Source organism: Monopterus albus, unplaced genomic scaffold, assembly GCF_001952655.1.
Source record: "Monopterus albus unplaced genomic scaffold, M_albus_1.0 scaffold3.1, whole genome shotgun sequence".
Taxonomy (NCBI): domain Eukaryota; kingdom Metazoa; phylum Chordata; class Actinopteri; order Synbranchiformes; family Synbranchidae; genus Monopterus; species Monopterus albus.
The window spans coordinates 10227234-10239821 of record NW_018127883.1 but is presented as its reverse complement, the minus strand read 5'-3'; positions in this window follow the sequence as shown (position 1 = coordinate 10239821).

The window sequence follows — 12588 nt, the reverse complement described above, 5'->3', positions numbered from 1 at the left end:
GATGACTGCACAGAACAACTAGAATGTGAGATGCATGTGTACAGGAATAACATCATTTGTGCAACAGTCAAATTTTGCCGTTCCATCAAAAATGGCGTGGCTATGCTACGAGTATATCCCTTCCACTTTGACTTGGTCAGAAGCTTTTCCATAAATGTCCAGCACATCTGAAACATCCTTGTTTCTCCAGTGATCTCTGTCACTGTTTATATGCTTATTTTTACCAGTCTGTGAGGGGCTGACACTGAGTGATGATCACAAGGTCATGTGCAAAGGAGTGACACAATTTAAAAACACATGAAGTACAATTGGACAATTCTGAGAGCAGTCACATATTCAGAGACTGGAAATGCATCAGATCCAGGATCACATATGCCAATGGCCCAGATCTGATCTGAATAAACCAACTTCATCAAAACAAATGTAAAAATGGTATCTCTGCTCTAACAAGCGCATTTTTTTGTGTAAACAGTGTTTTAGGAAATAAACTTATTACGATGAATTGCATCACAGAGAGACAGCAAGCATCATGTGGATCATTTGAGTGTGTTTGTCTAAACACTGTGCATCTCACCCCGTGAAGACCGTGGCTATCTGGGATATTTACTGGCTCTGTGTTGATGATTGTGTTTCCATTCAGTAGCTGTCCTCCAGTCACAAATGTTTTCTCTCACACTGTGTGAGCCAAGCCCCACTGTGACGATGATTTCCCGAATAGTGTTTGTGTCACAGTTCCTTGGAGTCCTGTCCCTCTTCAGAAACAGACATGATTCTCTTTTCCAATGCCTCTAATGGCTCCCTTGTTTTCCTCTCATCTCAGCACCAGCAGCAGTCTTTACAAGTTCCTCTTCAGGGAATCTTTTCTTTTTTAGTCTTTTCCTGCAACAGGAATGAGGTGATATTCAAAGTTTTGCGTCTAAGTCTGCATACTTACGATGTGATAGATGTCATGATTCCTCTCGAGGCTTTTGTTTATGACAGTCACTATCCATTTCAGGGCATATCGCCACTGCACAGTCTGCTGTTATGCAACGGGCTTGGTATTTTAGGCAGAATTGATTTATACACCTCCTCTAAAAGGAAGCTTTTACGTGTGGTTTGTTTTGTATGGGACCTTGCTGGTTTAATGCTCTGACCTCAAGTTTTGATGCAGAATAAGATGTTACTTCCTAACCTAAGCCGTTTTCATAGAGGAACTCAGTGTTTTTGCAGTCCGCCTAAGCTGAATGAAAACTAAAAAGGCGACATATCAGGATGAATCTGACAACAGGAATGACTTGTCAACGTAGTTACAAGGATGATCGATAAGGTTAGCCTCCACCAAGAATAAACTTTGTTGGGGAGTAATTTCTGTAAATAGTAACAACAGAGATAGCAGAATGTAACCTATTTTACAAGCAAAGAAATTGCTATTGTAGCCACTGCTAACATAGTGCCACACCCTCCAACCTTTTTTTATAAAAAGTTGTCTTAACCCAAACCACAATAGTTCTCTAAACCTAACCAAGTAGTTTTCTGTGTGTAAACCTGCTACATTCTGCATTTATCTTAACAAAAACATGAAGTGGACTAGGTGGAGGTGGAGTATAGCCCTATTATCCCATATCTATGGTCCCACTAAGTGATAAATGGCCATTGAATAGGATGATAACATCCAAACAGAAATGCAAAAAATTGAGTTTTAGTTCTTAATTTAGTTTCTGTGTTTAGTCCCTGGGACTCAGAGTCTAGACCTATTTGACTAAGAACATTCATTAGCAGCCCACTAGTTTCTGCTCTTTGATTGAACAAAGTAGGCTGTAGTTTTAGGGTGCTTAACTTAATTACAGCAGAACAACGTTGTCACACAGAAAATTTAATGCTGCATCACACTATTAAAAATGCTCAAGGTCAAATACAAATATGACGTATATGATATTTCTAAAATATTTTTTAACATGCAACTGCTATAAATATAGCAGTTTTATTTCCAGGATTACTTCTTTTGTTTCTTTTTTTTTAATGTGCTCTGTAATTAAAAAGGGTCACTGTAAACACTGGGCTATCATTATAATGATCCACAAAAAATGATGTGTTTTCATTCCATTGTAATTGCCTACCTCCGCAGTGTTCGACAAGCCATGGTTTGTAATTTCTGAGTTGGATAACTGGATACTGAGTGCGAGTTCATTATAAAAAAACTCGACACATTGCCAAAACAAAAAGGTTCACATCTGATCACACTGTCAGAGAAATAACATGATCTCAGTGCTGCTGCTTTGAACAGGCACTTGTTTCTAGTACACATTGAGAGGAAATAAATAACGGAGCCGGGTAACTGATACCACTGAGAAAGAGGGTGGGAAAATGTTATGCTGAGCGCTAGCAGTTGGCCAATTACAGAGTTGTGTAGGGATGAATATTCTTAGTGCTGTTGGAGCCTCTCAGATCCTATGAAACTATGAGACTGTCCTCCCTTAAAAATGACCCTATAAGTCGTCCATGCAAGTGGGTTCTTATGGCACATCATTTTTTTGTTAGTTGACATGGGAGGTCACTTTTGATTTAATGATTCAAAACCACAGCAGTTGCTGTATCTTTCATACCTTTATCCATGTGTTTATTATTGCAGCAGTGCTGACAAAGCTCCTCTTACCCTAACAAAATAGGGTAGGTACAAATATTTTTTGTACCTAAACCCAATCAAACTGTGACCATCCCATTATATTTACTACTGTAACAATAGGAACAAAAGTTTGGTAGATCTGCTGCTAGAGGGGTGCTGTTTCAGGAGACCCTCCTGTCATAACAGAAAGTAAGGACAAGGTTGTTGTGGCTGTTTACAGTTACTGTGAGAAACAACAGAGTGCTGCTATATCAGCCTGTCCAGTTAAACTGCTGTTTGTCCCTTGCTGCCACATGAAAACTTCCAACTGACCCAATTTTTCCACAGCAAACTCTGCAGAGTCTTGGAGAATCAGATGATGAAGTTGTCAGTCTCCACACACCACACTATATGGCTTGAATGCAAATGAGCCATTGACAAATTGCTTTTTGCCAGGGAGGTTCACCTAAATGTATAAACCCCAGGTTTATTCCACAGCAACAGGGGGGTTGGAGGTTTGGATAAAGAGCCAAAGATGTGTCTTTGTTGGATGTCTGACACTGATGCTTCATCAGTGCCCAGACTGGGCTTCACAGACAACTAGAAGAGCAGACTGGCATTCTCAACATTCACTACTTTTGCATCTCTCAATGCTGTTTTTGATTGGCAAACTCTTGGCATCAGGAATAAGAGCATATAGATGACAAGCAAAGTCAGGTGACAAATCAAGACTAGTAGACAGTTTGACATAAGACTTTTTAAATTATCAGCAAATATGCAACTAATCCCAACAGACACTGGGTTAGAGGCGGGGTCCACCCCAGACAGGTCACCAGTTTATCACCGGGCTCACATGTAAACAAACAGCCTCGGGTCGTCCCAAGCACAAACCCGGAGCCTTTTTGCTGTGAGGCAGCAGTACTAACCAGCTTTCCACCATGCTGCCCCCATATGCATTCAGTGGAGACTAAATGCTAGCTAACCCACTGCTGAGTATTTACACTCCACGGTTCCAACGTAGCATATATTCCCTCTGCATTATATTGTGTTCTTGTTGTATTTTTATTTGCTTCCTTCACTCGCTGCTTTAAAGCACCTTAGATTTGTGTTATTGCTCATCTACTTTATATTTCATTTGTATTGTGTGGCATTCGTGTGGACGGCAAAGTAAGAATTTCATTGTACAGGGAAACACGTTATTTAACTGTGCATATGACAAATAAACACGTTGAACCTTCCCAATGCACACTCCAGTCCAGTTGGTGGCAGTAATGCAGCATTTTGTTATTTGCCAACCACCGTATAACACCAAGAAGATGAAGATGGAAGAGGACACTGGCTGCAATACAAAAAAAGCTAACATTAATGTGACACTACTACATTTGACGCTTTGGACCAACGTAGCATTTACATTTTCATGTGAGAGTGCATTGCTAGTTCTAGCTATATTACTTTAGAAATACATTAGGAGAAAAGTTTGCAGTGACTGGAATAGCTGCTGAGTCTGAATAAGTCTATGAAAGTGAGATGTGATGAACCCATAATGACAAAGCAGATGGAGGGGAGCGGATAAGAAATAAACAATAGAGGCTGTATTCATTATAATGAAAGAGCATATCCTCCAGTGATCTTTTCATGGGATTTGTTGATATTTTAAAAACAGCCTTATCATTTTCATTTTGAAATCTGTTAAATTCATTTGAAACTGGAAATGGCAAAAATATGATCAATATCAAAAAGAAGTTAAACACAATGTGACACTTAACACCTGCTGCGCAAACCTTCATCTAAATCTGCTTTCATTAAATGTGAGAGAGAACAGAGACGGAGAAAAATAACTAGTTCACTGTGTAATAGATGCACAACTGTGTGTGCACCAGCCTGTTTTGAACCATGTGATTGACTGGGATTTGAAACGTGGGGTAAAGTGGTCTTGAGATGGTACGAAAAGAGATAATGACAACAGAGATGGGGGTGATACCCAAAATGAGTGTTCATTTGTCATTTATCATGTCTTCCTCCTGCTGCAAGCCTTGAGGTAACATGGTGAAAGAGGCACTTTAAGGCTACACAAAGCGTACATCTCCGCACAGTGGAAAGGGACATTCGAGTCCTTGTTAATGGAGAAGTGTGGATCATAATGAACAAAGGGAAAATAATGATTATCATTAATGGGCTTGGGGGGAAGAGGGTGAGTCACTGGAACTGCTTTTCATTCCTCTCTTTAAGGCCACTGAAGAGTGATGCGTCTCTCACTAGACTGTTGTTAATGTGCCATCAGGGGCTTCTGCAAAGCTACTGCAATGAATAATAAGTTTAATGATGTTTGTTCTCTGTGATGACACATCTACAGTGTTGGGTAATCATTTAGTATTAAACCACCACTCAACAGCAGGCACCCAGCCACTTATACTGCACTCCTCATTTTGTTATTCATGGTGTGTAGAAATATAGTTCATGCTATAATGTTTCTGTCAAAAGTTGATTCTTATTCCTGCAAAATTATAGATGATTATGAATATTTTCTCTCTTTTTTACTGTCAGGAACCAGGCAGTGTGAGAATAAATAGTTTCTCATTTCATTCAAAGTGCCTTGAATTTCAAGTAATATGACCTTTTTAATATGCCCTCCCATTTCACAGCTGTATGATGGTCCAGCAGGTTTTTGAAAGGTGCAATTGACAGGTGGGCACAATATCCCTCAGTCCAAATGGGCATTTTTATTGAAATCATTATTTGAATGAAAATGAGTCTGAGACTGCAAACGTCCCCTTCAATTTACATCTTCAGTGTAGGTTGATAAAATGAAAACTGCCACTAATTAACTAGTGTTTACACATCATAGTAGGGAAAATATTTTTTTTCAAACTTGTTTGTTTCACACAAGTGTTTCATCCAGTATAATCACTTCCCCTTAAAAGCATTTTCAAAAGGGTCAGACTTCCTTTATGAAAAACAAAATTTTGTCTGAAGTCCTGTCTTATTTTCCATCCAGTTTGAAGCATATGCACATGACAAGCAGCGCTGTCGTGGTGAGGGAATTTCCCCTGCTTGTAATTTAGGGTGGCTCAATGCTGCAATGCGCATTATTACCACCATTTTTTGTTGTTGCTGTTTTTGCAAATTACATATTTTATCCCAACTTTAGTGCTATATGAATCAGTGTAGCACATTGTTAACGACATAAAAGACAATATTAGTGAAAGAAATGGTGCAAAACTAATTCGATATAAAAGACGGATGAGAACAAAACATTTTCTTTAGAATAAAGAATTACATCTACATTTAGACCTGAGTTTCCACGCCCTTGTTGTGCAGTAGAAAACATTTTAACCTCATGTGGTTTCAGAGAGGAGTGGATGTTCCCGGTGGCACCAAGAACTCCTTGCACAAATACACATGTATTTGTGGGCGACTATGAGAACAGAGGAAATCTACCCTGGGTGTCTTGCCACCAGTCAAATGGATCTCCGTTTGAGTCTACAGGCTCTTCCTGTCAGTAAGTTTGGTTTCTGCTCAAGCTCTGTTAGGTAAGGATGTGGAAGTGGTCGTCTGTGACTTCAACAGGCCTACAAGAGACTTTTTCTTTTTTGCTGCAGGTGGCAATGCTTGTCTGTAGCATGGTATTGCAATATTGTGGTTATTGTCTATACATGCTTGTTCCAGGATAATTTGCTTTTTTCAGGCATGATTTCCTCTCTATTTTTTCCCTTCATCCAACACAGAAATAACCAACCACACTTATGACAAAGATTTAAAAATTAAATAAAATTAAAAGAAGGCTTGTGTAGACCATGTGAAAGCGGTGCTGGTACTGTTACTGCTGGATAAATATATCAGGAAAAGGTGCTTTTGCTAGTGACTGCATACAACAACAGTTTACTGTACTATATGTGTGATGTGTGCTTTTTCCTCTTGGTCATTTCCACCCATGATTCTACCCCCTCCAAGGTCACTTTCTGTGGAACCACTAGTAAGACTGAAAGCCCTCCACAGTGACCGGCCTGGGGCCCAGCACTGACATATCACAAGCCAAAAGTATTTCCATGTTGCATTCAGGTTACAGCCGATCTGAAAATTAATGAGCTGTCTGTTCAGTAAATGAAAATGCTGCTGCCGTTATGCAGCCCTCAATGATGGAGGACTTTAGCCAAATCAGTTATTTTCTCTAGAGCTCCATCACTATGGTGACTGCTCACACATGACTTCAGTGGTTACAGGAAGGAAATGACAACAAGAGGGAAAACAAAGGTTAAACACAATTCACCTCCTAGATGTGTTTACAGTGCAGCAGTTTCTATAGAGACCACAGTGACTGCTGGCTTTAATTGGCTAAGACAAAGGGTTGCAGCTAATATGCAGATGTTTGAAGCTTAAAGGGCCACTGCAGGAGCACTGTGTAAACATGGATTTCATGCTAATGAATTGTGATGATTTCAATTATGCGAGGAAGCTAGACCTGGATGATTAAAATGTTCACGTTGGAATAAAATTTAATAAATGTTCTTGTACATTTACACAAAAAATATTTCTGTTGTAAGAGAAATATATAACTGTCAACTTTAGACTTTTGCTTAGAATAAATACTTTTTATGAAAATATATTTTAGAACTTCAAAATAAGTAATTTTATATGGACATATTTTCAAACTAGATATTTGAATCATTTAGGAGGGAAAAAAGTAAAAATTTAATGATGACTACAGAAAAGTCATCACTTTTATGAGTGGACATTAGAATTAACAACAAAACTAATAACTATAAAATTCATTATTTCCATTTGTCTTTTCCAGTGGTTTCTTCTGTGTAATGACTACATAAAAACTGCTAGTAAATATTCAGAGGTCCAGTTAAGAACCATTTGTATTGGCAGAAAAATCTGTCCTGTCCTGCTCAGAGAGTCTGTCCCAAATTGTTTCCACTCTGAGAGCCCCCCTGAATGATTCACCTTGGGGAGTTATATTCATGGCTGTTAGCAGGAGTTGCTCATTATGTCTGACTGTAAACACTTAAGTTAAATTATAGCATCTAGTCAATGTAACAAATGATATAAATGAGCATTAAACAGGACATTTTTTCTCGAAACTCTACAACAGCATCATGGTGATGGTAACTAGTGAAGCTGGCTGTTTTTATTAACTCAACCTCACAGTATTGTAATCCACATTCTTGCAGCCTTACACATCTCATACATAGTCAGAAATGTTTGCATTTCCTTCTCTTATTCTTTTGTGTTAGCTGTCAGAGTTCAAAGCCTTTGAGATATTTCGCAGCCTCTTTGAAGAAATTTACATTTTACATGCCCTGTTCATTTAGATGCAATCAGACACAATATGGCCACGTTTTCACAACAAAGGGAAACTGTTATGTTTCAAGTAAACACAGAATACATCCATAAAACTGCAGAAGCAAATGTAAATTAATTTTAGTTGAATTATTCATGATTTTGTAACACCTCATACATCTCTCATGACCAGTGGTGAAACCTAGCACTTCGGTTGCATTGTTATCGTTACTGTCTTCAGTGCTGAGTTGAAAAGCTGAGCACTGAAAGCTTGTTATTCCTGACATTTAGTCTTATCTCCATCATGAGCTCCTCATTTGTCAAATGTTATCATTCCAGTTCACTGGGTACCATTAGTTATGACATTGTGAATTGTGGGCTAACTTGTGGAGTGGTATCAAGACTAGTGTGGATCAAAGTGCACTGCAGCTACATGCTACAGACAGCTACAGATGGTGTGTGAAACGTTTGCTCTAAGATGCTTCTTGCAACTGCATCCAGACTCATAATAAAGTGAAATTAAAAAAAATGCTCACAACCTGTAATCCCTGCTTCTTAGTCTGTTGTTGTTTTTCTCCTAGAGTTTGGGGGCTCTAAATGCTGAGGGCCATCTTGAGGGCAGATGGAGGGGGCACAGCTGGTATTCCCCCCATGCCACACAAGTAGTGCTGAGGGAAATGGATGTTGTAGCCTAATGTATGCAAGCACAGAAAAGGGATCACACTCACATCGGGAAAAATGGACAGAATGAATTTTTGCATTCGACCTTGATGCCTTTTGCCTGTTTGTGTGGAAGCTCGTGGCAGCCCACGAGCTGTAGATTAGACTTCCGTTTTGTTCTCGTTTAATGGCTTAAGGGCTTGTCAACAAACAGACATATTCTTCCTTTTTTTGTTCTCTCCTTTTGGAAAATGATCGAGCTTTAACTATTTGACAAATTACTTATAAATAATAAATTTTTGATACTAAAATTTTCTAAAATGTTGACATGCATTCAACTCCAACTGTTTAATTCTAAATTAATGAATTTCTTGACTGACAGTAGGAAATGCACGCTTGATAAGCTTCATCACACATCATCACACTTCAGTCCAGCGTTTATCATCTTTATTTTGGATAGTTTAGAGTTTTTAGAGTTTTAATACTTAAAGTTTACTCTGAAGTGATATGCATCTAAACGTATACATTTTTTCTTACAGGACCATTCTCTTTCTGGGTGAAAATATTGATAGTTTCACTGTAAAAGGCCATGCTGAGCATATTCCTGATTAAACAAGTGGTTTAACCATTTGTTTTAAACACTAGGCAGAGACAAGGGACCCAAATGCAGACTAATGACTTTCTGTGACTTGCTGTGCATAAGATCAGAAACTGCTTCTGCTACTTCTAGTTCTGCTCTAATTTCTTCATTGCTCAATTAGCACTACTTATCTTAAACCACTGTGGGCAAAACTTAGAATTACAAACACTCTACTAGCCTGTGTGCTGCCAAGTAAGGTTAGCTTTTAGCCAGGCCTAGTTTAGCTTCCAGTTTCCCACAGCTAACGCACAGGCTGGTCCCCACAATGTGAGTGTGTTACAGGTTTCGATCCCCTAAATGCAAGTAATACAAAGGCACACACACACACTAAAGATACTGTATGTAGATATATAATATGCACTCATGGCAGGATGGTGACTTTACTGTTGAGAGGGATGCTACAGTGTGCCAGCTTTGGCTGACAGAAGGCCTGTGCTAAGTGTCCAGGTGACATTACACCTTTTATTTGTGTGCATGCGACCAGCTGGTGCTCTGTGATGCTACCATTTCCGCTGGCCCCTTTCCAAACCTCTTGGACCAAGAGGAGACTGGTGCAGCCACAGCTTCTCATAGTCATGGCTAATGAGCCAAAACACCTTTCCCACTTTGATCAAGTCAAAGCCCAGCTGCCTCCCATCCAGCGAAAGTGCCCAATTGATGTTAATCAGTTAACTGACTCGGCGAAGCGATAAAGCAGGTTGATGGAGATGCAGTGTGACAGTATGTAAATGTAGGGGAAAACAGATCAAACACAAGATGATATTAGGTATTAGTGATAAATAAGTAGCAACAGCGGGTATAAAAAACTGATCTGATACGGTCTTTTTTTTTTTTTATTGTTGTACCCAACCTGACTCATATTTAATGTCTGAAATCTATAGCTCTGGTTATAGGATGCAGAAAATTTTGCCTGGGTAAAGCCGACTATGAAACCTGGAGACACCTGTCACTTCCGGTAAACATGGCTTTCTTAAGCATTCATCAAATGGAACAATATCAAAAATCACCAACATACCTACAAGCAAATAAAAGCATTTAATGATAATTATCAGCACTTGTACAATCTCCTTTTCTTCTATACATTAATATATAAAAAATGCTATTATGATTGATTTTTCTCCCTAAACTCAAAAACAAATTAATAAATGTCCACTGTAGACAAAACAAGGATCAGTCACATCCTCCACTTGAGCTGACAGATGTCCAGGAGAGTAAGATAAGAGACAAAGAAGACTTAGGTTTGTGTCAATCATATGGATTGCTGCTGATTACACACAGAGTAGATATCAGGGCCACTTATTCTGCTTTTATTTGCCGTCACTTGTCATTTTGCAGAATTATTCTGTACATTTGCTTGCGTCTGATAATCCATCATAATGACCATAAAGTCATGTTTTGGTTTTGTCATTTTTGTTTTGTTTTCTTTGAATTGTGCCATGAGTTGAGTGATTTTCTAACAGTGCACACATTACATGCAACTCTGCTTACTGTCAATCATTAGATGCCCACAGGGGAATAAAAAAGGAAGTCTACCCTAAGACACAATCCCTTGAAAACACCATAAAATGATGAGGACACTACGCACTACTTTATTCTTGTCAAACAGGACAATTTTCTTGTTTCAGTATTGACTTGATATCAACTATTCTTGAGCTCAGTTGGACCTGGACTTAAAATTCAAGATTCTGATATGTTGCTCTCAGCTGGAGTCCTGACACTATCTCTCACATTTCTAATAGAAGATTTTTCCTCCAAGTGCGACAAGACACAGTAAATCGGAGTGTGCTGTTACCAAAATATTGTGAGGAATTTAATCTGGGCTAAATATATTTCCTGCTGTACAGCTTGTAAACTAATACCATCTTATACTGTAGTTATTTCCCATTATTATAGTAATATTTCTCCCCCATGCACACTTTGAAGTTGACTCGGTGAAAGCCACTCTAATCTGTACTGATTTCAGCAAAGCATGTTTTACTTTGAGAAACAGCTATGAAAGAAGGAATGCAAGAACCCTTTGAAGCCACGCTAACACATTCATCCAGAGCTACATTTCAAATCCTTTCCCTTCTCTCCCTTTTTTTCCTTTGTGCAGTGGCGGTCAGTTATCTAATAGCAATGCAGTTCAGTGCGAGTCTGGACAACATCGGTGAACAAAAATGGGATTTCTGGGCAACTTGGTGGTAATGTCTGTGGTCGACTCCAAACCATAGACATCATTTACACAATGTGCATACTTACAGCATATGGCCTGCCAAAGGTGCTTGGCTGTCAGGGTGCCAGCAATTTATTTATGTTTGGCTAGGTGTAACTCCATCCATCCAATATTTATACCGCAAATGATCAAAAGGCACATACAGTATATCTTATTTCCTAATTAGAGCTCTACTGAGGCTTATGTGGGGTCAACCAAGACCATCATATCCATAAGAGAACTGAGGTAGAGGAAAGTACACTCACATTAGTATTTTGTTAAACTAAACTGGATGGACTTAGCTGTGCTCATGTCATAAAGTGTAAAACTGAAATCATGAGCAACTGAATCATTGATGTTTCTAGCACTTGTGGCCAACAAATAACCACAGTGAGACACCTGCCCACCTTTTGACACATGATAACATACAATTATTAATTCAGGTAATATTGTTTATCAGGACAGATGAGGGCAAACTACAGCTGTGCTCATATTCAGAAATTTAGATGCATTCTATATCCACAGTGAGTAAAAAGGGTTACAAGATTTGTTTTCACTCCCCAAAAAATGATCAACTTGAAGTCCAAATATACAAGTCTGATGTGATGGGAGATGCTTATGGTGTCAGTTTGTTTTGAATCTCTCCAGACCCTCCAGTGACTTAAGAGAAATTAGGTAGCATAGCTTTAATTTTTCTATGAAGCCAATATAATCACACTTTGAGACAGTTAAATAGCCTAGGCCAGAGATCAATGATGGACTTTGTGGTTGTTTCATCTGACCTCCTGAGGTTGGAGACATTGAGTCCGAGTGGACTCATATATTCTCCACATATTCTCCGCCTCCATTGTCGATGTGGCTGTTCAGAGCTGTGGCCGTAAGGTCTCCGGTGCCTGTCGCAGCGGCAATCCCTGAACCCAGTGGTGGACACCGGAAGTAAGGGATGCAGTCAAGCTGAAGGAGTCCTTTTGAGCCTGGTTGGCTCGTAGGACACCTGAGGCAGCTGACGGGTACCGGCAGGCCAAGCGGACTGCAGCCCGGGTGGTTGTGGAGGCAAAAACTTGAATCTGGGAAGAGTTCACTGAGGCCATGGAGAGGGACTATCGGTCAGCCTCGAAGAAATTCTGGCAAACCGTCCGGCGCCTCAGGAGGGGGAAGCAGTGCCCTGCCAAAACTGTTTACAGTGGAGGTGGGCAGCTGTTGACCTCAACTGGGGACATTGTCGGA